The sequence below is a fragment of the Anas acuta genome, chromosome 14 (genome assembly GCF_963932015.1).
Source record: "Anas acuta chromosome 14, bAnaAcu1.1, whole genome shotgun sequence".
Lineage (NCBI taxonomy): Eukaryota > Metazoa > Chordata > Aves > Anseriformes > Anatidae > Anas > Anas acuta.
In genome coordinates, this window is record NC_088992.1 from 13245328 (window position 1) to 13268317 (window position 22990).

At 45.1% G+C, this 22990-nt stretch overlaps 1 long non-coding RNA gene across 3 annotated transcripts in view; it reads right to left on the reverse strand.

Moving 5' to 3' along the window:
• Window positions 1–22990, reverse strand: part of LOC137864003 (uncharacterized) — a 47943-nt gene that overhangs the window by 4742 nt on the left and 20211 nt on the right. For 2 of the 3 annotated variants that reach the window (XR_011101261.1, XR_011101260.1), the window contains 9 exons: window positions 15938–16102; window positions 14992–15055; window positions 12949–13130; window positions 11683–11907; window positions 9462–10804; window positions 9139–9359; window positions 8708–8937; window positions 7247–7344; window positions 5315–5446 (listed from right to left, as the gene is read on the reverse strand). This is a non-coding gene — a long non-coding RNA (uncharacterized lncRNA). Of the gene's footprint in view, window positions 1–5314; window positions 5447–7246; window positions 7345–8707; window positions 8938–9138; window positions 9360–9461; window positions 10805–11682; window positions 11908–12948; window positions 13131–14991; window positions 15056–15937; window positions 16103–17533; window positions 17624–22990 lie in introns of all 3 variants that reach the window. The other variant, XR_011101259.1, reaches the window with a different exon arrangement.

Here is a 22990-nt window from a genome sequence, read left to right on the forward strand (position 1 = left end):
GCCCTGCCTTTTATCTTGCTGCTTCATTACTTGCGGCAAGCAAGCGAGCGGAAGAGCCTTTGTAAAACCTGAAACAAAATTGCACTCAAAAATGTCTCAGATCTGGATGCGTCTGAAACTCCTCCCAGCAGGAGCTGTGTTTCCAGTGGCACTTGACTCCAAGTGGCCATGGGAGAAATGTGAAGGAATTCAGGCCAGCACCGTAAATGTCAGGCACGCGGGTGGTGCTGCTGCACGGGGACTCCAGATAAACACAGACGAAAGCAGGGCTCTGAAGATGGGTAATGCTGTCCTCCTGAGCTCAATATCGCCCAAAGAGACAAGGCATGAGCAGACCTGAGTTTGTCATCTCACTGGAAAACACCAGAAACCCTCCCAGGAGATGCTAGAGAATAGGCTGTGTGTCAGGGGGTTTCCATCGATCATCCCCTTCCCAAGCACCATCCCACAGAGAAGGCTTGGCCAGTTCTAGATCTGTCCAACCAATATCCCCTCTGCAGCAATGCCTTGTTGGTTCCACCTGAGGGTCCCACTGTCAGGGGATTTGGGGAGCTTTCCTGCCACTTCCCCCTTCTGTTCTGCAGCCCTATTACGCTAGTCCTTCACTCGCATCCCAAGAGATTGTGGGGAAAAGGAAAAGCTACCTGAGTGTCTCTTCCCACCAGCACAGACATGGGTAAGACAGGCGAACAGAAACAACAAAATAACGAGCGTCTGACAGAGATCAGGGAAGCTGTGGAGAAGCTCTCTTGGATGGAAATACACTGTAAGGAAATGCAGAACTGGCAGTTCCCTGAAGAGACTAGAGATGGTGCACAACAGCAAACTGCTCCCCTGTGAAAGCAGATAAGAAGCATAATTAGATGGCATTACAGCAGCGGCAGGGTCTGGAAGCTGGAAAGAAATCATATGGAAAGTGGAAACAGGCACGTGCTGGGGGGGAGAATACAAGAATAATACAGGTTCACAGCGTGCGAGCAGCAAGATCTATGGTCCCAAGCTTTCAGAGGAAACCAGCACGGGTCTGCAAATAAATTAGCTGTAAAACTAGAACAGTGAGACGTGTAGGTGCAGAACGGTCGGGGGGAGGAGAGAGCACTGACTGGGTGTTCCAAGCAGGAATTTGCCCCATGTCCCTTGCTTCAGACTTTATAAGAAGGTTAATTGTGAATGAAGCTTAACAAAACCGGCTTTGAAGGCAACTGTGGAGAAGGCCAGCACAAGGAAAGAAGTTTAAAGCCATCTGGATATGTCAAATGTATTCAAAATGAGAGGATTTGATGAAATGCACCCAGGAACATTGAACCCTTGGTGATTATCTTCAAAATTTATGAAGGCATAGAGGTCCCTGGAGATGAGAGAAGCACCTCTCTTTAAAGAGGAGACTTTAAAAAAAAATTGAATAATCAACTCAATCTCAATTCTCTGCAAGAGGTTGGAAGGAAGTATTAAACGAGCAACTTGTAAGATGTAAAATGATGAATAAAATCAAAGAATATGGGTTTGTCAAGAACCAGGCATGTCAACCCAATTTAATTTCCTTCTTTGATAAGGCAACTAGCATACTTGATGATGGGGAAGCAGAAAACACAGAAGTGAGGCCCTTTGCATTTTCCCTTGGGACAGCCTCAAAGGAGCTGAGAAAACACCCTCTAGAAACAGAGTTCAACTTGCAGAGTAATTGTTCCTGAAGAGGAAGAATCAAGGGGGAAGAGGTTTCTCCATCCTCAACCGTCACTCTAGAGGAAGGGCTTTCACCTTTCCTCTCTGTACCCCCGATGGGCTGCATTCCTCTGACTTGGCAGTCCCGTGGTGTGGTCACATCCACAGCTTTGCACAAGGACAGCTGCTTGCCCACGAGAAATTAAGATCTAACCTTCGTTATGGTGACTTCTAGCACCTCGTGTTCCTTTACCCTTAATTTCCCCATAACATCAGCATAACCGTGCATATTTAGCTAGACATGTTTTGATGTAGCATTATCCCATATTAACCCTAGATGTTGGCATTGAGCTGACAAGATGCTTTCAGTGGAGCTTCAGTCACTCCACCCACTTTGAAAACAGAGCAAATCTGTAAAAGCAAAGTCTGAATGCACGTGTGGAGGCTTTGCCACTGCTCCGTTCCTGGAACTCCAGACAGATGGATAGATGTGGACTCTTGCAAACCGTGATCAAGCGACTTTGTGAGCTGTAGAACAGCTGCTGGAGAAATGCAGAAACAGAAGCTTTTGATACAGTTTCAAACAATGTGTAATTATCAGGTAGCTGAAAATTAGCCCATCTGTGCCTCGGGAAAAGACAATGAGAAGTTATGTGTTACTAATGGCTGAAAAGAGCTGGCAACACAAAACAGGAAATTTTCAGTAAACTTTTTTTTTAAGGTAATGTAATTACACGACGTAATCCCCAAATCTTCCAACTTTTTGGCGTTTTTTTGATAACGCTTATGAGGTCTTCATCCTTCTTTCTTTCTCCTCTCCTCATTGTAGCAGCATGGTCTTTGGCATTTTGAGCAGTGCCAGCTGTCTGGCTGGGCTACCTACAGCAGCAGATGCGGGTGACATAAACTGTCATTGCAACAGAACAGCTAACGACATGTATCAGGTTTTCCTAAAGCAGATTGTAAATATCCGCTGTGCCTTTGCCACAGCCTCACAATCTGAATGCAAAGCATCCAAGCTTATAACACCATTTTGAACAAAATTTCCGTGCTGGTAGAGTTGGCAGGCCAGAGTCAAGGTCTCTAATCCAGGTCAGTGCACATGCAAGCATCAGCGTGCTTCAGATTTAGGACCCCTTTTGTTTTGTCTGCTTTTGGTCATTGCTGATCCAGCATTCAAATAAAATAAAATAAAATAAAATAAAAAGGAAAAAGAAAAAAAGCATGCTTTTTTGTTGTTGTTGTTGTTAAGTGCCTTGAGGATCCAGTGATAAGGTCTTTGGGGGTCGGGGAAGCAAAACTGGAATAGCATAAAACTCATGCAAATAGTCTGGGCAGGGTAAATAGCTCATGATTTTTTTATTCATACTTTTGTCTGTGGAATAACTGGGAGCAAATTGCTTTTTCCTTTCCTAGTTCAAATTATTCAGAGACTTTTTCTGCTGATTTTTGCTATTCTCCCTTTTGCGAGCATTTGCTCTCGAAGATGGCCCGCTTAGCTCTGAATGGAAAGCAAATGTTGCCTTCACCTTCAGTGAACTTTGAAGCAATTGATTTTACCGGCATAAAAGAAAAGCTGAAAAGCGACTGCTCGTGGATGAATTTTGCCATTTCACAATTGTCTGTGCGGGAAGGAGCAGGCGTCCCAGAAGAGAGATGACGGCTGCTCTTTCGACTCGTCCCAGCTCAGCCAACAGCCCCGTCCTCTTTCACAGGTGGGGCAAGTCCCACCTAGCCCCGCTCCGCCGGCATCTCGGCAGCCTCCACGTAGATGCTTTAAACAACTCATAACAGGGAGGATTCCAACCAAATTATTCTCACTAGCTTTTGTCTGATAATCTGAGGTCAAGAAAACAAACTGCTTCCTCTCTGCTCTCTCCAGCACTGCGGTGAGAAATGCAGCCAAGCTCCGGCACCGAGAATAAAGGCAGAGTTGGCACAAACACAGGAGCTTCTTAAATGAGTTTGCCATTAGCCGGAAGGGCTGCAAATTGAAGCGAAGATAAGCCCCTTAGCATTTCCCTTCTTTAATCCAAGCCTCATAAAAGCGGAGATGTGTTCCTATTCAGTGGGCTTTATACAGAGGCAGGTATTTCATTTACCCAAAAACCCCTGGATCGGATAAATTATTAATGTTATTTATAAAGGCAATTCTGCCATTCAGCAACTTCTTTTGGATCCCTACGCTTAATCTCACTGCTTAGCATAAGATACACTCCAGTTAAAAGGCAAAATCACATTCCTTTACAAGGCCTGCAAAATAACGGAGTGCTGAGGTGCCTGAAAAAAGGTTGTAGTTTAAATACCGCTTTAAAGACTAATACATTTATCAGTGGCAAACACAAGCACTAACTTCCACTTGCTTGTATCCTTGCTGCGTGCTGGATTGGGCCTCTCTCGCATGCATCAAGAGCCGTCAAAACTACTCAGAACAGCGGAGATGCAAAACACGCCTGTGCTTATACAAGTCTCTGTAAGGCAGTTTAGTTTCTGGGTGGAGCTGTATGGTGAGCTAGCAAGTGTCCCTGTCATCTCCTGAAACACGACCTGTGATGTGTCCTGCTCCCAGGCACCCACACCTGTGACTTTGGTTTCTGCAGAATCAGCCTTATGCCCACCCCAGGGACCAGGGTGTTACCAAGGGCAGAGATGCTAGAAGAAATGTCCTGCGGTCAGGTGATGGAGGCAGGATGCTCAGGGACCAAAAAATGGGTCCTCAGGGACCCTGGGAGAGCCACCACCACAGCAGCATAAAGGATCTCAGCCCCAGGAAAGCCAGCGTGGCATGTACCCAAGAAAAGCAAACAGGAGAAGCTAGGAGTCCTGGTGTTCGTCCAGCATCACAATTTCGGTTGCAAATCTGGGGCACGATGGACCAGTTTCCATGGCAAAGTGCTGGCACTGAAAAGGTGAAGCAGCACCGCTCCCAGCAGAAGGGTGGCAATTGGCATTTTGGGGTTAAGTGCCAGTGCTGAGGACAAGACTCAGCATCTCTCCCAAAGATATGCTTGGCCCTCCAGGAGAGGAACAGCAGCTCCTTGCTCCCACACCAGGACTGCACACAGGATTAACTAAAACATAATATTTGGAGTGCTTTTGGGTGAGAAACGTTCACAACTGATGTGTGAAAAAGCATACTTGCAGAACACGCATTAGGAGGGACTGCACTACAAAACCCATGAGCAGCATGAGTGCTGCTCTCTGGGGCACCATGAGCAGAGTTTGGCCCTGGGAAGGACCTAGGAAAGAAGCAGCAATGTCAGCTGAACAAAGCCAGCACCGAGAAAGAGTTTTGGCTTCTGTTTCTAAGCAGGTAATTTTGAATTACCTGAGGGAAAATGATAGGTCTAAAAAGGCATCTTTGGGGGAAAGCAGGGAGCAAGAAATGGAGGCTGCAGCCACGTGGCATCATTGGGAATTTCCACTCTTCCTAGAAGCGGTGAAAAGCAGAAGAAATGCACAAAATCTGGTACTGTATTTGGATAGTTCACGTGTCTGACGCAAATAGCATTTAGAAATGCTACCTGAAATGTCAGAGAGGCCTCTCGGTCTAACAGGGACTGAGCTATCTGCCCCCAGAAAACAGAGATGGCTGCAGCAGGGCCACGGATGGGGCATCCCCCTGGCAGGGACACACAACAAGGACACTCACCTCCCGATGCCCCCACAGGCAGCCCCACACACGTCCTGGTTGTTGTCACAGCGCAGTCACATTGAGTGAGCCTTCCTCTGAATTTGAGGGCAACGCACATGTCACATGCAGAGGAATGGTGGCGCCTGGGAGCTGCAGAGAGGTTTGGAAAATTTCTCATTAAATGTTTTCTCCAAGCAATCCATATGATCCCCCCAAATCCTTTTTTCAGCATTTTCCTCTCCAAAGCCTGCACTACAAACAGTTTAATTGAACAGCCGGCGCTGGATGATGTTTTGTTTCAGCACGATTTGAACCAAGGCAAAGTACTTTTGTTTACTGAACTCACTCCACCTTTTCACAGTAGGGTTACAACAGCAACATGTATTTCTCGTAGCTGGTGTTGCCTCTAGGGAAGAATGGCTCAGGAGGTTCAGGATTTGTTTTTTCTCCTGGGCTGGGTGTTGGGGACAAGTGGTGGCTCGTGGGTGGTGGTGTGGTTTGCCTTTGATCAGCTGTGAGCAGGGAGGGCTCCTGTGGCTGCGCTGAGAGCTGGAGATGTCTACACTTTGGGTACCACAGAGAAGCGTGCTTTTATGTCAAAAAAAAAAAAAAATCATAATAAGATTTTAAGTTTGTTCTGGGAGCTGGAATGAAATATTTAAACACAGCACCACAGCAGCTAGTCTTACAGAGATGCTGAAACGCCACTTGCAAATCAGAAATATTTTAAAATTTGCTTTGAAATAGCAGTGTCTTTATGCTACTGTTTGTTGTTTTGTTTTATTTTTTCCAGGGAGAAACAAATGGAAAGAAAAAAGCTGAGATATTGACCATTTCCTCACAAATGAGATGTCTGCTTTTCAGTCTGTTCTGGTAAGCCTGTTTGGAGCCATCGTTCCCATTTGGAGCAGAGAGAATCAGCCTTGAGAGCAGCCTGCGCTGTTGCATCCAGCATTCAAATTATATTATCTTTGTTTCTTACGCTGACGACAAGACATTTAGGTTGGAGAACTCCAGTGGGCATTAGAGCTGCTCTGAAGGGCTTGCATGATTTGAAGTAAATGTCATAAAAGAAATCGCAAGTTTTCATATAAAAGCACAGATGTCCTACATTTTTTATTTTTATTTTTTGATTGGGGCAGTTTTCACTTCCTTTAGGTGTTTGTTTGCAGTTTCTAATTTTCCTGTATATATGCTGTATCTCACTAACTACAAGAAAGGAGCTTGCTTCAGACCCTCTTCAAGTCTCAGATTGTTTTTTATGCAACTCCTGGATTCTAGCAGGCTCCAGCCAGGCAGCCCAGAGCCACCCAACCTCTTCAGCTCCTGGGTCTGGGTAATGTTCAGGCTGTACCAACTTTAGGTCACCATCAGTGACTGAATTCTTATTCAGTTCTTAAGGTTCAAAATGCTAATAGGAAAGGGTTATTCTACAACAGTGACCAAATACTCTTGAATTCAGTATCTTAGCATTATGAAAAAGCCCAAAGTCCCCTAAGATGATGTCTGACTTAAAAAAGATTTGTGTACAGTTTGTTCATAGGGTTTCTTAATACAAATTTCAAAGAACTGCAAGGATAAGACGTTGGCAAGAAGCATAAACACTGCTTAAAAATAACATATGAAAGTGTCACAAGAAATGTACATCACTTATCCAAAACATTAAGGATCATAAATAGCTGATATGGTTGAAAAGAGGGGTAGAGTATGCATTAAAATAAAACCTTCAAAAGTGAATCAGGTCTAAACAGACGTTGTAGGCAGAAGAATGTCTTGGCCAGTTAAAAGTACAATAATCTCAGGCTAGTAAAAGATTTTAAGGCACAAAAGGCAGCTTTCTCAGCAACCAGCGTGGGTGGGACAGATCCTTTCTAGTCCTCAAGCTATAGGGGAAGCTATCGTGGTCGTAGGAGATCCTCCTTGGCTCAAGCTGTCCTGTACGTAACCAACCTTTAGGAAGCCAGCAGATCTCCAGCCTGCAAACACCGCTCTTCCAAATCCTCCTTGAGATATGATCGGTGTAAAATCCCATACAAGCTGCAGATGCGCTGTGAAATAAGACAAATTCAGTCTGTTGTAGTGATGCAAAAATCAGGAGCTCACACAGTCTCCTGATGACCCCAATTTCCCCATCGCTTCATCAGCTCACTCCTGTTTTGGGCCCTGCTCTCTCCTGATGAAGTGCTCTCAGCCATTTCCAGCACCTGAGCCCACACCAGCCCCTCCTGCTGCTTCTCGGAGCCCACCCACGCACACGCATCTCCCAGGCAAGTAAATCTGGCAGCGATACCGAGCACCCTAAAAGTGTATCCTGACACAGTTCCCACTGTAAGGGTGGAACAGCACCTAAAACGGAGCCATGCTTGAAAACCTACACGCAGTGTGCTAGCTGATGCTTTTGGCTCTCTGCCTTCCTCCTTCACCTGCTTCTGGCTGCTACAAACGGGGAGGCAAAGCTCCCGTGCTCACCATGCAGGTGATTAGAGGAAATGGCATCGCTGAAGCGCCTGGTGGCTGCGGCCCTGCTTCAGCTCTTGACTTGCCTGCTGGTAAGCTGCCAGTGAGAGGGAAGGGTAGGCATAAAATGAATAGCAGAAGAGATTGCAGGTAATTATGTTTCTTAAGCTGTTAACAGGATTGGCCATTTGATAAATGAGAGGATTTGGGAATGTTTTGTCACTGACAAGCCATTGTAAGATCAGAGTGGAAACGGAAACATTTCTCTTCCATAGCACGAACAAGAGGGGAATTCTCTCGGGACACTTACACACCTTGAAATTTATCTGAAACCTGGATGCCAGAGCATGGAAGAAAGGACAGATACAGGACTCCTTCTCTTATGCATGCCACTCGTTTGGTTTTGGTGCTCCTCCGAAGTCCCCTCTGGTGTCCTTGTACACTTTTGTCCTTTTGTGGTGCCACCCACATTCCCACATGCAGTTTTTGGTGCCCCCATGATCCGAGATCTATTCCTCAGTGCCCCAAATCCCTCCATATTCCCTCTGGTTCACCTGACCTTTTGGTTTGCTTTTGCAGTTCCCCAGCTCAGTGGAGATGTGCGAAGGAAACCAGCACTGCTGTTTGTCCTTCTGCTCCAGCAGTGGTCCTCCAGGAGGTTTTGGCTGCCCCCAGAGCCCCTGTTTCCATCCCAGTGTTCCTCAGGGCTTCACTGTACCTCTTGGGGGCATCCTAGAGCTTTTCATCTGCCTTTTGGTGCTCCCATGTAAATCCCAGCCTGCTTTTATTGGCCCTCAGAGCCCTCCATCTCTTTCTACATGTCCCCATGACGGTCCTCTGTTTTCTTTTCGGTGCCCCTCAGGGACATCCAGCTGCTTTTTGGTGTCATCATCCCCCTCCTACCCAAGTCCCTCTGTTTGTTTGGGACCCCCAGGAGCCCTCGGTGGGACTCACCCCAGAGATGGTGAATGGGGCTGCTCTGGTTTGAAGGGCTTTGCTCTGCAGTGAGAAAGGTGGTGCCAGCAGCGAACTGCGTGGTGCAACATCATGTTAGAAATCTCAAATGTCAGCACTGCACAGTCAGCTGCTCCAGGTGTCTCCTGTGGGTGCAGCCCTCTGCTGTGACCCCCTGGAGTCCTCCACCCTGCGTGGCAAGGATCCTGCCTTCATTGCAGAGCCCAACGCTAGGGGCAGAGAAAGAGGTAAGCAAAGAGCATATAAAACTCCCTAAAAGAGATCCTTTCTGCTCCTTCTCCTTGGGGTAGCACCAGGGCTGCTTCCCCCAGCCAGGATATTCTCCTTGCAGGATCAGAGCCTGAGGCAGCACAGGAGGAGGGGAAGGCTCCCCCAGACCTTCACTTCGCCTTTTCATCTCTTTACTTTACCTGTTTTTTAGCAGCTAAGGCCAGATTACTGATACTGGTTTTGTTTCATGGGTTTCATGGGTTGCTGCCCATTTTCCCAGCAGAGCCCAGGCAACGGTCAGAGGAGACACGGTCCTTGCTTCAGTCCTGAGAGCAGCCTGGAGTAAGGGCTGGGTGCCTGAGGAAGGGATGCAAGATGAGGGTAACGGAGCTGTCTTCTTTTCTTTGTAACACGTCCTACACTGAACAAGCAATAGCAGAAATTCAGCAAGACAGCCAGGATGTGCATTCAGCCTCACCTTCTCAAAGAATGGACAAGCAGCCCCCTTTCCAATGCCACCTGCCTGGGGAAGAAGTTTTCCTCGCCTTGCCTGGCTGCAGCTCCCAGCAGGTGCTGGCTGCCTGTGCCCAAGGTGCTGGGTAAAGCAGCAGCTGCCCTTTTAGGTGATGTAGGGAGTGGGAGACACAGATAAGTTTGAGGATTCCCTTTGGGGAAATAGGTTTGGTCTGGTAATACACTTAGTCATCCAGTATGCTTTTAAGAACAGTGATTGCTGCAGAGACTGGGCTGTGTGGCAGCAGAAAACCCACAGCTGTCCTCACACAGCTCACCTGGGCTGGGGAGTGAGGTCTGGCAGCCTCAGCTGCTCCAGGGAGGCTTCGCCCCATTATCTGCTCCCTCCTGCCCACCTCTGCACTTAAACCTCATCTCGTTGCCCTTTAAACAAAATATTTTTGGAGATTTCTCTTAAAAGCCTCTGAATAAAGGAAGTTTTTTTTTAAAGACCTTTCTTAAATAGCAATGAGATGAGACTCAAGTGCAGAGATGAGCAGGGCCCAGTGGGAGCAGCTGAGGCTCAGAGCTCACTCCCCAGCCTCAGTGAGTTATGTGGGAACAAAAAGCCACCAGGGTTTTCTGCCATCACACAACTCAGTCTCTGCAGCAATTGCTGTGTAACTTCCAGTCAAGTAGCCATGGCCCCTGTCTTTCCAGGTGCCCTGCTGCCCTTCCCGTGAATAAATGCCTTTTACTGTCCATTTAATGGCAATGTTTATGAAGCACACTGGAATAAGGAGTACTCTGTATGTAGCCAGCCATGCTTGCTGAGGCCTTGTAAAATGGAGTAAAGAGCAAGCCAGGCTGAAGGGAGCATATCTGAAGAAGGAGAAACAGCCCCTTCTGGCACCCCACCACTGCAAAGAAACAACTGCTGCTGCACAGCACAGCGCAGATTTCCTGGTGCAGGAACTGTGGAACAAGTTGGTGATCAGGAGTGAAGCCCTGCTTCAGTGATCTGTTAGGAGGGATTAAGTAAGCCATGCATTGAATAAACCAGAATTCACACTGCCTCAGTTGTGGCTTGCCCCGTTTTTTATTTCCAAGAGCAAAACCTTGTTCTTGTGATGCCATCGTGCTTAATTTCTGCTCAGCATCTCCTGTGGTGTATCTCCCCAGCGAGGGCTGCAGGGGGCAGAGCAAGTTAGCAACCACCAGCCCCTTCCACCCGTGGCCACTGTTCAAGGGGTAAACAAAGGCAAAATCCAGTTCTTTTCTTTAAACAAGACCTCTGGAAAACGAGACCGCTTAGTTCTTGCAGCTCCAGGTGAAGTCTAAAATGGTGACCCCAAGCGGCTGGCGGAGGGGTGGACGAGAAGTGAAGGAACAGTTATTCTTAGCAGCAAGCATCTAGGAAAAGAAAAGGTGGGTTTTAATAAAGAAGTAGCAGGACAGGCACTCCAGACACTTCGGCTCTAACCAGTAGTGCTCAGACTCCTGTTTTCCCCAGAGCAGAGGCAGGCATGCAGATTTGCACTGGGTTTGTGACCCCGTGCTCCAGCAGTCCCAGCCAAGCCCAAGGCTTCACATCTCCACACCCCCAGCAGGAGCTGCAGCTCGATCCACAGCCAGGCAGGCAAAAGCTCACCCAAAAGTGCAGGGCACCCGCAAGAGCGCAACTGCCACCTTGAGTGGGCTGTAGTTCAAGCACTGAGATGCTTGTTCTTACCATTTAGGAATGGAGGACGGTTTGCCAACCCGCTCCTGGGGCAGATGGACAAGATGAGACATCCCACAGGGCTGACCCACAGTGGCAGCCTTTGCAATTTTTAGAACCCTGACAGCCACGGGAACCAAAATGATCAGAAAAAGCTTTTATCTGCAACGAAGAGCATCTGACAGGGGAAGGCCAAGCCAGCTGTTACCTTTAGTCCCAGCCAGCCCAATGAGACATGCCCATAGGCAACCCCAGCACATGAAGCAGATCTCAGCCCAGAAGCCAACTCCCTGCTTCAAACAGCCTCAGCTCAGGAGCTAACCCCCCCCGAGGCAGCCCCCCTGCAGCCCCCATGCCCCTGCAAGAGAGGTGCCGGGCCCTCTGAGTGTTTCTCTCGAACAGTGACTAGGAAACATACACTTCAGCTCAGATTTATCTGTGTTCCTGCTTGTTTGACCCCATCAGCCTTTCCCAGGTGGTGAGCATGCTCCAGCTGCTGCTTCTGCAGCACAGCACCTTGTGCTGCCACTGCACAGCCCTGGAAACAGCACCCCCACCCACTGCCACACACCTGGGATCACCAGGCCTCTGCCTAGTAGCAAGGGATCCCTGCCAGGTCTTCCCTGGACCTTCTGGGCACAGCTGACCAATACTGAGGTGCCCAGGAACCTAAAGCCTCCTCAGGGTCACCCCACACTTTGGGGCACTTATCCGACATCTCCTTCTGTGCCCACAGTCTCCATCACTCCCTCTATCCTTTGGGCTGTGCTCCTTGCCAGGGGCTTCTGCTGCTTGCCTGTGGGAAAACAGCATCATTTGCACTGAAAGAAAAGCTCTTCATGAGTAAATGCAGGCAGAATCAGACCAACAGGGGTCTCCCCAGCACCCCAGGTCAGGCTCCTGTCCTGCAAACTCCAACTCAGCAAATGCTGGCTGGGAACTGGCTTAATGCTGGGAGGAGTCGGGGTTTCCAGCAGCTCCCCCAAATGCCCTGCTGAGCAGCCGTGAGAAGGCAAAAGCAGGAAATGTCACCCTGTTTGTTTGTTTGTTTTTTAGCAACACCCAAGATTGTTAATAAATACAGCCACTGGGTGCCAAACACAGCACTGTTCCCCACCAAATACAGCCCTGGGTGGCAATGGACAGCAAAGGACACCTTGCCAAGGACACCTCAGAGCTGACAAGGGCATCAGAGGAACCCAGGCACTAGCCATGGCATCTCTGTCCTGCTCCCTGAGCTGTCCCCACAGCTGGTCACACCGGGGATAGCATCGGCAGCTGGACACTGGCAGCAGTGGAGCCGTCCTTCCTTCTGGCTCCCCCAGGCTCCAACAACCACATCCCCCTTCACTGGTGATAGCTGGGGGAGCCCTGAGGAGCTCCCCAGAGCACCCGGCTCTTACTGCAGGGAGGACTGGAGCCAAACCTCCCCAGCAAGCTGCAACAACCCCAGAGAAGAGCCTGTGCCAAGGCAGAGGGCTGTCTGCCCCTGGAAAAGGCAATGCTTAAAATTACTGCGGTTTCCAGAGACAAAAAGAAAGTGGGCCAGCATGGTACCTGCTCTAGAGGGGCAGCAGGAATTCAGGTAGAGCACTGAACAATGTGAGAAAAGGAGCCAGCTAGCATGGCCTTGGAAATTGTGCGATGTTATCAGTTCATTTTTTAGAGAGGAGGAGAAGATGGTACAATAAAACTTGCTTCTAATATTATATAACAAGAAATACAGGGACTTGAGAGGGTGTAGGACTGACTCAAAGACATCCGTTCTAGCCACTAGTCTTTGCTCCTCTTCAGAAAGATTTTTCCCCCAAAAAAAGAAGAGAAAAAACCCACTCACCTGTAGCTCTTTCACCCACTTGAGAGGCACTGCAGCACTCAGCTAATCCAGCTCTTCCCCCAGCAGCCCCAGCACAACCACAGCATCAAACTCCACTGCTGCAATTTGAGGATGTGGCTGCAGCTCCAGCCCTCAGCTGCCGACCTCTGCCTCCCCTCAGCCACAGCATCGCTGGTTCAGTCCTGCTGGATAAATCACGTATTCATTTTCTACTCTTTTTTGGTAAAATGGACATACTATAAAAACAGAACTGCTATTTTAAGAAAACATCAACTTTGTCTCTCCAACTACCAGCAACCAAAACACTTGAGCTAATCTAGTTTGGTGTTGGCAGCCTTCAGCCTCTTTCCATTATCCTTGTGGTGCTGTCTAAATATATGAGTTCCCTTGCTTGGGAAGTGGTTAGTTCAAGATTGTGGTGTGAATGTCTTCCCCTAGAAAGACCTGTAAGTAACCTTACTAATCAATTTGTAAGTTTTTTCAGCTGCTGTCCAGGTTAGATTCCATGTAGCTATCAGAACAAGGCACTAAGATAAAGGAAGGACTGTGTTCCTGAATGCTGACAAAGAGAAAAGGGTGTCCTTCAAAGGATTTCTTTAATTTTAAGTGGCTTTTTCTACTCCCTGAAACCTTCCATGTGGTTTTCAGTACTAACCTGAACCCTCTGTTTGGCTTTCAGCACACCCTCAGAGGCCTCTGTGTGCAGTATGGTTCTCACGCCTCATCTCTGAGTTCTTCAGAATTTGTCTGCCCCACAGAAAATGCTGTGTTCATGCAAAGGGAGGCTCCGTAGGTACCTAGACCAATGTCTGGAGTGATTCAGCTCCCCTGACCACATCACAACAGCAACACAGAGAGATGTTTGGAGGCATAGCACAAATCAGCCTAGTCAAAACATACACCCTTTCCCTACGTGCTCCCCATTTTGAGTTTTGCATGTTCTCACTCCTCCATCATAATAATGAGTCTGTCTGCAAGAAGTATCTTAAGGCTCCACTGCTTGCTAGCAACCACAAACCCTGTATGGCAGATGAAGCAGAAAATAATAGGGAAGGGTTTACACGCAGAGAAAGAAGTAGCCCCAGCACAGAGTCGTGAAAGCAGCAGCAAAGCCTCCCTGCTGAAGGAGCGCTCCGCAAAGGCAGCATGCCTAGCACACTGACTCTCTTCCAAACATTAGCCTCACTCTTCAGCCAAGACTGGAAAGGACAGGATGGCCCTTGTCCTTGGTACCCAGCACTTGACAGAGTAACTGCGACTTTCTAGTTAATCTAGTGGAAGGAGTTTTGAAACAACTTGAAGGAAGCAACATGAATATGCACCAAATATAGTTGAAACCTGCTGTCTATTGAAATGGCTCATTAATACTGCACAGACAAAGCAAATGAGTGATGCTTACTGCAGAGTTACCAGTGAACATATCTGTGCTCGGATTATTGAAGCAGCACAGAATATTTCACCCCATATGGTTTGCCTGAAGAGGCTGTTTCAGATAATGGTGCTCATGTTGTTTCCATGGAATTTCAATATTCCCCAGAAGATGCTCACTGGAGCACTCCAGAGCAACCTTGTGTCATTTGGTGCCGCGTGAACTAGCAGAATGCTGGGTACTTACAATTAAAAGTGGATTACAAAAAAATAATAATGAGGTTCGAATTTGAAAAAAGTAAGCAGAAAATGTTTTCACCAGAATCAGGTTAGTAAACCTAACTTTCAACAGAATTTTTTAATGAAAAGTGTCACTCACAAAGTAATTTTATGTACACGGATAAAATTAATCAAAATCACTGGATGAAAACTAGCACAAGATTAAGTATCCGCAAAATATGCCTAGGCACCAGAGATCTCTTGGCAGGAAGGATGGAAAGAAAGAACTGGGACTCATGCTCCATCTGCTACTAATGAAAATGAAGAGATACAGTGGTGCGAGTACAAGACAAAGGTTCAGTACAGAAAAGCCCTTCAGATTGAAAGTGCTTTAACTGTAGTTATGAGAAAAGAAAGCCACTGGGCTTTAAGGTACAAAGAACACAAAAAACCTACCTACTCAGACAAATCAAAGAGGCATGTACTCTCCCTGCTCTCATCTTGTCATCTGCAGTGGGTGCTATGGAAGAAAAATACAACACAATATAAATATATATTCTTTCCTAGATAATTTTCTGGACTGTCAATTAACAGCTTGTGGTTGCAGAAATCTGCAACTCAAAGCAAACACAAGCAAACAGAGGGAGAGGATACAGCACTAGTGCAGGGAGTTTGCTACTGCACGCAGAAGTAGCTGTGTGCATGTATTGCTCTGTGTATGTATTCTGTACGTTTACCTGCTCGTATACTCTGTACAGGGTCAGCAGAGTGGTGTCAGGAGGCTGGTGTGAACAAGAGATAACAGCTTTGATGAAGGGATGAGGATCTCTAACATAAGCTGATGCAGCACAAGGGATATGAAAGTCTGGGGAGCATAAACAGTTTTTGAAAGGGGGGCGTGGGGGCAGATTTTCCACCTGAACTCGAATGATCATGCCACAATCTGTAAGCCTGCCGCTTCTACTGCCTGCCTTCCCTCCAGCCCTGCTGCAGCTGTAGCAGGATGCCTCTCCAGGCAGAAGGAGCACAGGTAGCCCTGCCCAGACAGAGCTGTGCCCGAGGCACTGCAGCTGAAAAGATGCAATTCTAGTATCCTAATAGCCTTCTGAGGCCTGAGAGCTGCAAATAACAAGGTTCCTGAGAACAGTAAGGTGCTGTCATCCTTTATGAAGACCTTAAGTAGACTGTGTCTGAACAGACATGCTGTGCTGGTGGTTTCATGTATTTGCTGCCAGATCTGCATGGGAGGCACCGCGTGGTGCTGGGCTCTGTTCCACATTCTTCACAGGGAACACAATAGAACGAGCACTGATCTTTCCACCTCTACCCTATAGACTTTCCTTGGCCCCACCTCTGTGCATCCAGCTATTTTTTCTCCTCTTCCTACTTCATAATTACTTACCTTCTACATCCTCCTATCTGCATTGCTTCTGAGGTCTGCCAGCACGTGCTGGCTCCTCTGCTGTGCATTGCAGGTAAAATCCTGCTCGTGCCTGAAGACAGGAGTGGTGCTTGTTGTTGGACAAGGTCTCCGCGGAATACATCGCTGAACACTGGCAAGCCTCAGCTGAACACGTAAAGTAACACAATGAGAGATTTGTGACATGTCAGATAAAAAAGAAAAAAAAGCGAAATGCACCAGAATCATTCACCAGGGTTACTCCTTTGCTAAATTTAAAGTCCGTACTTCAAATATTAAAAGAATCCAGCTTGTCAAAAGTGGACAATATTGGACTGCTACTGGGGCGTATATGTACATATTATTAAATATATAATACAAAGATATATATACGTATTTAAACACCAGAGAAATGGTACATTTTTCCAAGCCATTTAGCATTTAACCTGGCACTTTAAAAAAAAAAAAGGGGGGGGGCAAAAATTAACAGACTGAGTCAGGCAGTCAGCACGTAATTTTAAAACAATTGACTCACATGCTAAAAGTTTGGTAGTGATATCAGCAAAGAAAAACAAAGACAGAAATGTCAAACACTAGTACTGCATATAACTCGTTGTAAATCAATAGCCAGGAAAACTCCTGACCTACATGAACAGAAGCACGAAACAAAGAAACCTCAGAATAAAATCCATGGCTGACAGAGCTTAGTACAAGAAAGTTGTGTTTGCAAAAGAAATCCTAGCAACAGTACAGGGTCACTGCTCAGTGCAGACAGTAGAATTGTGAAGGATTATGCAGAAAATGCAGAAGTGTTCAAACAGACTTTTATTCAGTATTTGGAAAGAAGGATGATTTGCTTTCATTGCTTGAAGATGATGAAATACTTTCCAGTCTATTAGTAACTGAGAAAGATGTTAGAATCTATCAGCAATGAACATTTTTAAATCAGCAGGCTCAGAAGCTCCAGAATAGTTGGCAAAGAAGCTCTCGGGTCCACTAACACTGAATGTTAATAGCAGCAGATCTGTAAATGCCCAACTTATAAAATCTGTTAAATGAGAAGGGAAGCAAAGGGAATCAATGAACCATCAGAGGAAAGAGCAACTCCGGGTCAAAGCAAGGGAGGGTTTTTTTCCATCCTATCTATCGTTAGGACTGTCAAGGGTAACATGGAGTCCAGTTTTCCTAACGAACTGAAGCCACCACCTTTCCTGGGCTCATTTAACCTGATGGCTCCGAAGTAGCAAGTTGTCACTTGGCAGTCTCTCAAACCAAAGTTTTCTTCTTGGTAAGGAAGCTCTGACTTCTGGGTTAACTTCAGCAGAAGGTTTCAGGATAGGAGTGTTGAAAGAAAAAGGCTAAAGAGATACCAGCTCAAGCCTTGTTCTCTGTTGTTGCCTAAGTGTGATGTCAAATAGCTTTCTAGTTGGGATATATTTTTTTGTGAAGCTTTTCCTTGGGTGTATACTTGTCCCAGTGCATGAGAATTGGCTGGCTTGTGGCCATGAAATGTTCCAAAACACGGGCACACAGAAACTCAGGGAATCAGCCTGCAGGACTGCAGTGCTGTGATGCAGTGCTCAGAGCCAGGAGCCCTACCTCTCGCAATGTGCACAGGCGTCCAGGTCTTTGCTGGCTCCAAGTGCCTGCAAGAGAACGGCTCTAAACAGGCACAATTTCATCTTCTTTCTAAGAAGTTACAGTGAGAAGTGAAGTGAATTAAATCAGTGTACACTTCACATTGCTATGTGAGTGCATTAATACAACTGAGTGACTGAGTGGGGCTAGAAAATATTATTAGGTAGAAACCATCCCTGCTTCAGGATAGTACCAAAATATATTATATATGCCAATCTGTGCTCAAAACTTTCTCTTTGGAGCTTACGGATGTTTTCAACCTCCCAAAAAAGTGTTGCACTGAATAAACTAGTGCAAATTGAATAGTGGAAGTTGTAATACACTCTGTTTGATCTCACATTTAATGTAATGAGGCTTCACTGGAAAAATAAGAGCAAAAAAAAAAAAAAAAGATTAATCAAAATCCTATGTGAATTTATTTATGGATCACAAAAAATGTTTCTAGAATATCCAAGACATAGTTGAGGGATAAAGTTAGATGAAGTTAGGATTTATCTCGATTACCTAACCTGGCATTAAAATCCTTTCCACTGATCAGCAAACAGAGGGATAAAAAGATTTCAGAGACATTATGTAGGTCTGGAATAATTCCCAGTACGAATTCCTATAAGAAGAGGAATTGTGGGAGGAATACAAATATTAATCAGAAGAAAAGGTTCTAAATTGGGAAACTGTTCTGGCAACAAGACAAAAATCTAAGTCATTAGTGTAACAACCTCTAATCCCTATCAGAGCATCCAGTCTCATGACAAAGATGGACGTGAAATGGCTTTCTCTACAAATGTTTCAGTTTTGATTAATTCTAACATTCTATGTCTGGACGTAACAAATATGTTGTGAAACATACCGTGAAAAAACAGAGACATTTGGCTGCACAATCCAAAGCCATGTACATAACTTATTTCCCAGGATTGGAGAAGCAAATCTTAAAGCTGTTTTCTTTTTAACTAAATGTAGAAAATTCCCCAATGTCCACTCTTTACAGTAACTTGTCTCAAAAAAAGATGCCTATCTAATTAAGTCCGGAACCATGATACCATTTTGACCCCGATTTCCATTGGCAACTCCCTGACAGGCACCAAAATACCTTATTAATTTTTTCCAGGGTCAGCAGTTCTGATTTGCAAAAAATCCGTAAATATTTTCTAGGTCAAAAAAAAAGGCAAGAAATGTTATGAACAGTCCTGCGGTCACAGCATTCAAACAGAGTATCAGGCAGTAAGCTCCAAGTCCTGCCCTGGTGACAAGCGCTCATGTAAAGCAGATCATCCCTATCCAGAGACCGAACAATATACATATGCATACCAAAGCTCACAGATTACTCAGAGCACTCTTTTTTGCATGTAATTACAAATCTTTTCCTTTCAGAGGCTGTGCCAGCATAAGAAGCTCCTGTGACAGCCCCACAGTTGTGACAGTACATCAGTATTGGGACAGAAAGGGGAAGGAACTCCTGACGTCACATACTGGCACTGGCAGAAGCGCACTTGTAATCACAGTCTTTGAGGTGTGTAATAAAGCAGGAATTTCATGTCGGAGAGGGAGGCTGCAATGTTCTACCAGGCTCGTGGACATGAGGCTCAGGCCCTTGGGTTGTTCAGGGACAGGATGCCACGTCTTGACTCAGCAACAGCAACTCCTACCAAAGCCTGCATGTTCTTACAGCAAGTTTCACTTTAAGCAAATTATCTTTATTTAAAAGACCTCCGAAGTACTAATTTTTTTCACCATGCTGCAGCTCAGTATGCTTTACACCAAAGGACACAATAGCCACCATCATATTTACCCCCATCTAATCGTCTCCACTTCTGGTATTAGAGGCTTCATATGTAATACTGAAGTGTATTTTAAGGACAGCTGCGCTAGAGTCAAATTTTGCTTTTAAGTAGTGCTACCACTCTAATTAAGTCATCATTCTCTGAGTTTGCACTCTGTAGATGAGCAATACTGCTTTCCAGAGTACGTCTGGAAAGTCCTTCTGAGGTCTGTGGAGCCACATTCATGGCTGCTTAAGCACACCAGAAAAATACCTCCACTCATTTAAGGGCCACGTGGAAATGTCCTGGGGACAACGAGCTGAGTAACTCAAAATAGAAACATTTTTTTTTCTTCCTACAGCACAGAATGAATGATGAAAATATATCCAAACAATAAGGAAAATGAAAGCAGGATTGAAAGATGAAAGTTTGGGACCACTACACACAGCTTTATACTAAACTAAATTTATCTACAGTAGAAGTCATGTTCATAATTCAGTACAACCTAGATTTTTCTTCCCCGTATCAGAGAGCTGGGGATGTTCTCCAGGCTTACTCTCCACAGTTGTGTGTATCTTGTTGGCTGCTCCTCTGAGACAATCCATTCAAACTGACCACGTGCAGGTCATTATTGATTGCATTCAGGATCCTATCTGCAATTTCAGTGCCAACTGTGAAACCCAGGGAGTCTGGACCGAGCAAGATAAGCTGAGCTGAATGTGGTTGTTAGCAATTCAAGTCTTCAAAAACCACAGGAGCACTGCTCCAGTAAAAACCAGATGCAGTACCTGAATTCTAGTACTTCAATTTCAAACCCCAGGCAGGACAATAACCATCTGCAAGCCCTGGGAAGTGCAGTACTGCTGGTAAGCTTGTAGTATTTTCTTGATTCAGTCAACTCTGAGGTGCTGAAGAACATGAACTATGAACACCGCTTCTTGTTTCCAAGTTCTGGACATTACCTATGCTAATGGCTAGTTCTGTGGCTACCATTAGCCTACCTTGTTTTTTAAAATTTCTGCACAGGATTTCAAGCAGTACCTTCCTTTCTCCCTCCTCCCCCCAAAGCCTAGGCTGGGTACACCACACTTTCCATTCCTGAGATCCCAGTTGTGAATGCCCCTTCATGGTGTCCCAGTGACCACAAGAGGAGATGTTGGTGTGGTGTGGACTAGTTTCTCACTCCTGGTCTCTGTTCTGACCTAGCAACTGCCTTTATTGTCCTACCTAGCTGCATCAGAGACCTTCCCATGTACCTCTACCTGGAACAGGAAGGTCAGGGCGTCTATTGCTTCTGACAGTTGAATGAGCCTTCGTAATTCTGTTTGGCAGGACACCGGCTTCCCATCAGCCTTCCAGAAATTTTTAATTCATTTATACTTTTGACCTACACAACAGCCTCTGGCAATAAGTTCTACAATTTAATAATATGTTATATGAGAAGGTATGACTTTCTGGTTTAGACCTGATGCCTAATAATTTCATAGGATATCCTTTACTTCTCCTATTCTGAAAAATAATAGCTATCTCCTCTTCATTGTTTCCTACCTAGGTAGAAGATTTCAAGATCTCTGTCCCATGTCTATTTTCTTTGTCCTGATACGAAAACCATTCTGTCTTTCTCATATACTATCTGTGGGTGGAATTCAGATTAAAACACTTTGATTTAGTGGTGGAGTTTGGATATCTACCTCATAGATTGACACCTACAGATAGAAACCTAAATTTAGGTGTCTAGATCTCTGAGCTAAATAACTCCCACCCATCATTTTTAGCTCTATTTTATCCTTTATGAGACAGGATGAACAGAACTGCACATATTAATCAATATGTGGGTTTGCCAAACATTTATATAGTGACATAATCATATAATCATGTTTTTCTTCTCCTTTTTTCCTTTTCTAAAAATTTGTCATTCGGTTTGAATTTTTGATTGCTGCTGGTCATTGCATCAGTGCTTTCATAGAGCTATCCTGCAGCAATTCCATTTCTGAGTGATAATAACTTAATGTTCAATCCCTAACTGAATAATACATGATTGAACATGTATATGCCCAGACAAACTACTTTGCATTTATTAACATTGACATTCACATGCCATTTCTGACACAGTCACTCACTACCACAAGAACCACCTGCCTCTCTTCTCAGGGTTAGATTTGCCTATCTCAGTTCTTTTTGTATCATTCACAAACCTTGTCACAGCAATATTCACCTTCCTTTCCAAACCATTTAAAGATATTGAAAAGCACACGGCCTAACTCTAACAGTTGCATGACTAAACCACAGTGCTTCTTCCAGTGGGAACATTAATCTTTTCTCCCACTTTTTGTCCCATTTTGTCTCTGTCTTATTTACCTACAAGAGAACACCTTATTATCTCAGCAGAACTACTTTAAGAGTCTTTGCAGAAAGACTTATTGACATTTGTTAGGAAGTCCTTACATACTACATCAACTAGATCAGCCTTACCTACAAGTTTGTTGACATCTTCAAAGATTTCAAATAGATTTATGAAACATGGTCTCCTTCTGCAAGAACTGTAATGACTTTTTCCAAATAAATCACATTTATGAAATTGTCTACTGATTCTATTCTTTATTATTGTAGTTTGTACCCACTTACTCAGTTTGGAAGTGAGATCTCCTGATCTATGGTTTTCCACATTAGTCCTGGAGTCCTTTTTCTCAAGGCTGAAAACACATTTGCCACTTTCCATTCTTCTTGCGATGTGGTCAATTTAAATGGCACTCTTCATGCTACATTTAGCTTTCTCTCAATCTAGTGTTTGAGGTCTTTCAGAACTCTAGACTGAGTATCATCTTATCTCGGTGCCTTCTTACTGTTCATTTTATTGATTTGTTCCAAAATGTCCCCTGCTGAAACTTCATTTAGGGACAATCCCTCATACTCTCCACTGCTTCACCACTAATGTGCCCCTTTCCATCCTTCCTCTACATTTGTTCCCTATTACAGCTTCTCACCCTTCTGCCAAGTTTCTGAGGCATTTATTATGTCAATAACCTCCCTTAAAATCAGACATTCTAGTTCACCTCATTTAGGGCTTTGGACTCACAGTATTTGTATAGGTATATTTCTATATTTTTTATTGATCTAGTTGCCCATTCTTCATGGGGCCTGCTTAGCTTGGACTTTAATTGCTGAGACCGTTCTTTGCTATTTCCTTCCTCAATGTTATTGATTTTAGTTCTTTCATTTTTTCTAAATTACAAGAATTTGCTTATTTCTCTAGAAGAGGAGCTGCCATCTTGAACCATGTGTTGTTGCTTATTTAGTGAGTTTTCACAACTGTCAACTATAAAAATACCTCATTGCTTTTGAATGCTGAAACCTTACAATCTAGTTTCACATTGATTTATATAGCCTCTCTCTCTTGTAAAAACTACCTCACCAACAACTGAGAATCTGCTTGTCTGGTACTGGGACAATTTATAACACCGTGATTCCACTTTCAGAATTTCTTTCCCACTCATTCTTCTGTCGTTGGTATCCATATGATTCACAACACTGGTTCTCTCCAGCACTAAATGTGGATACAGAGGTCCAGGAAAGGCCTCAACAGCACTGCAGAAAATGAGACTTACTCCTAGATTTTAATAATATATTTTGTTAATACCTCCCAGCATAAGACTTGTGTGAT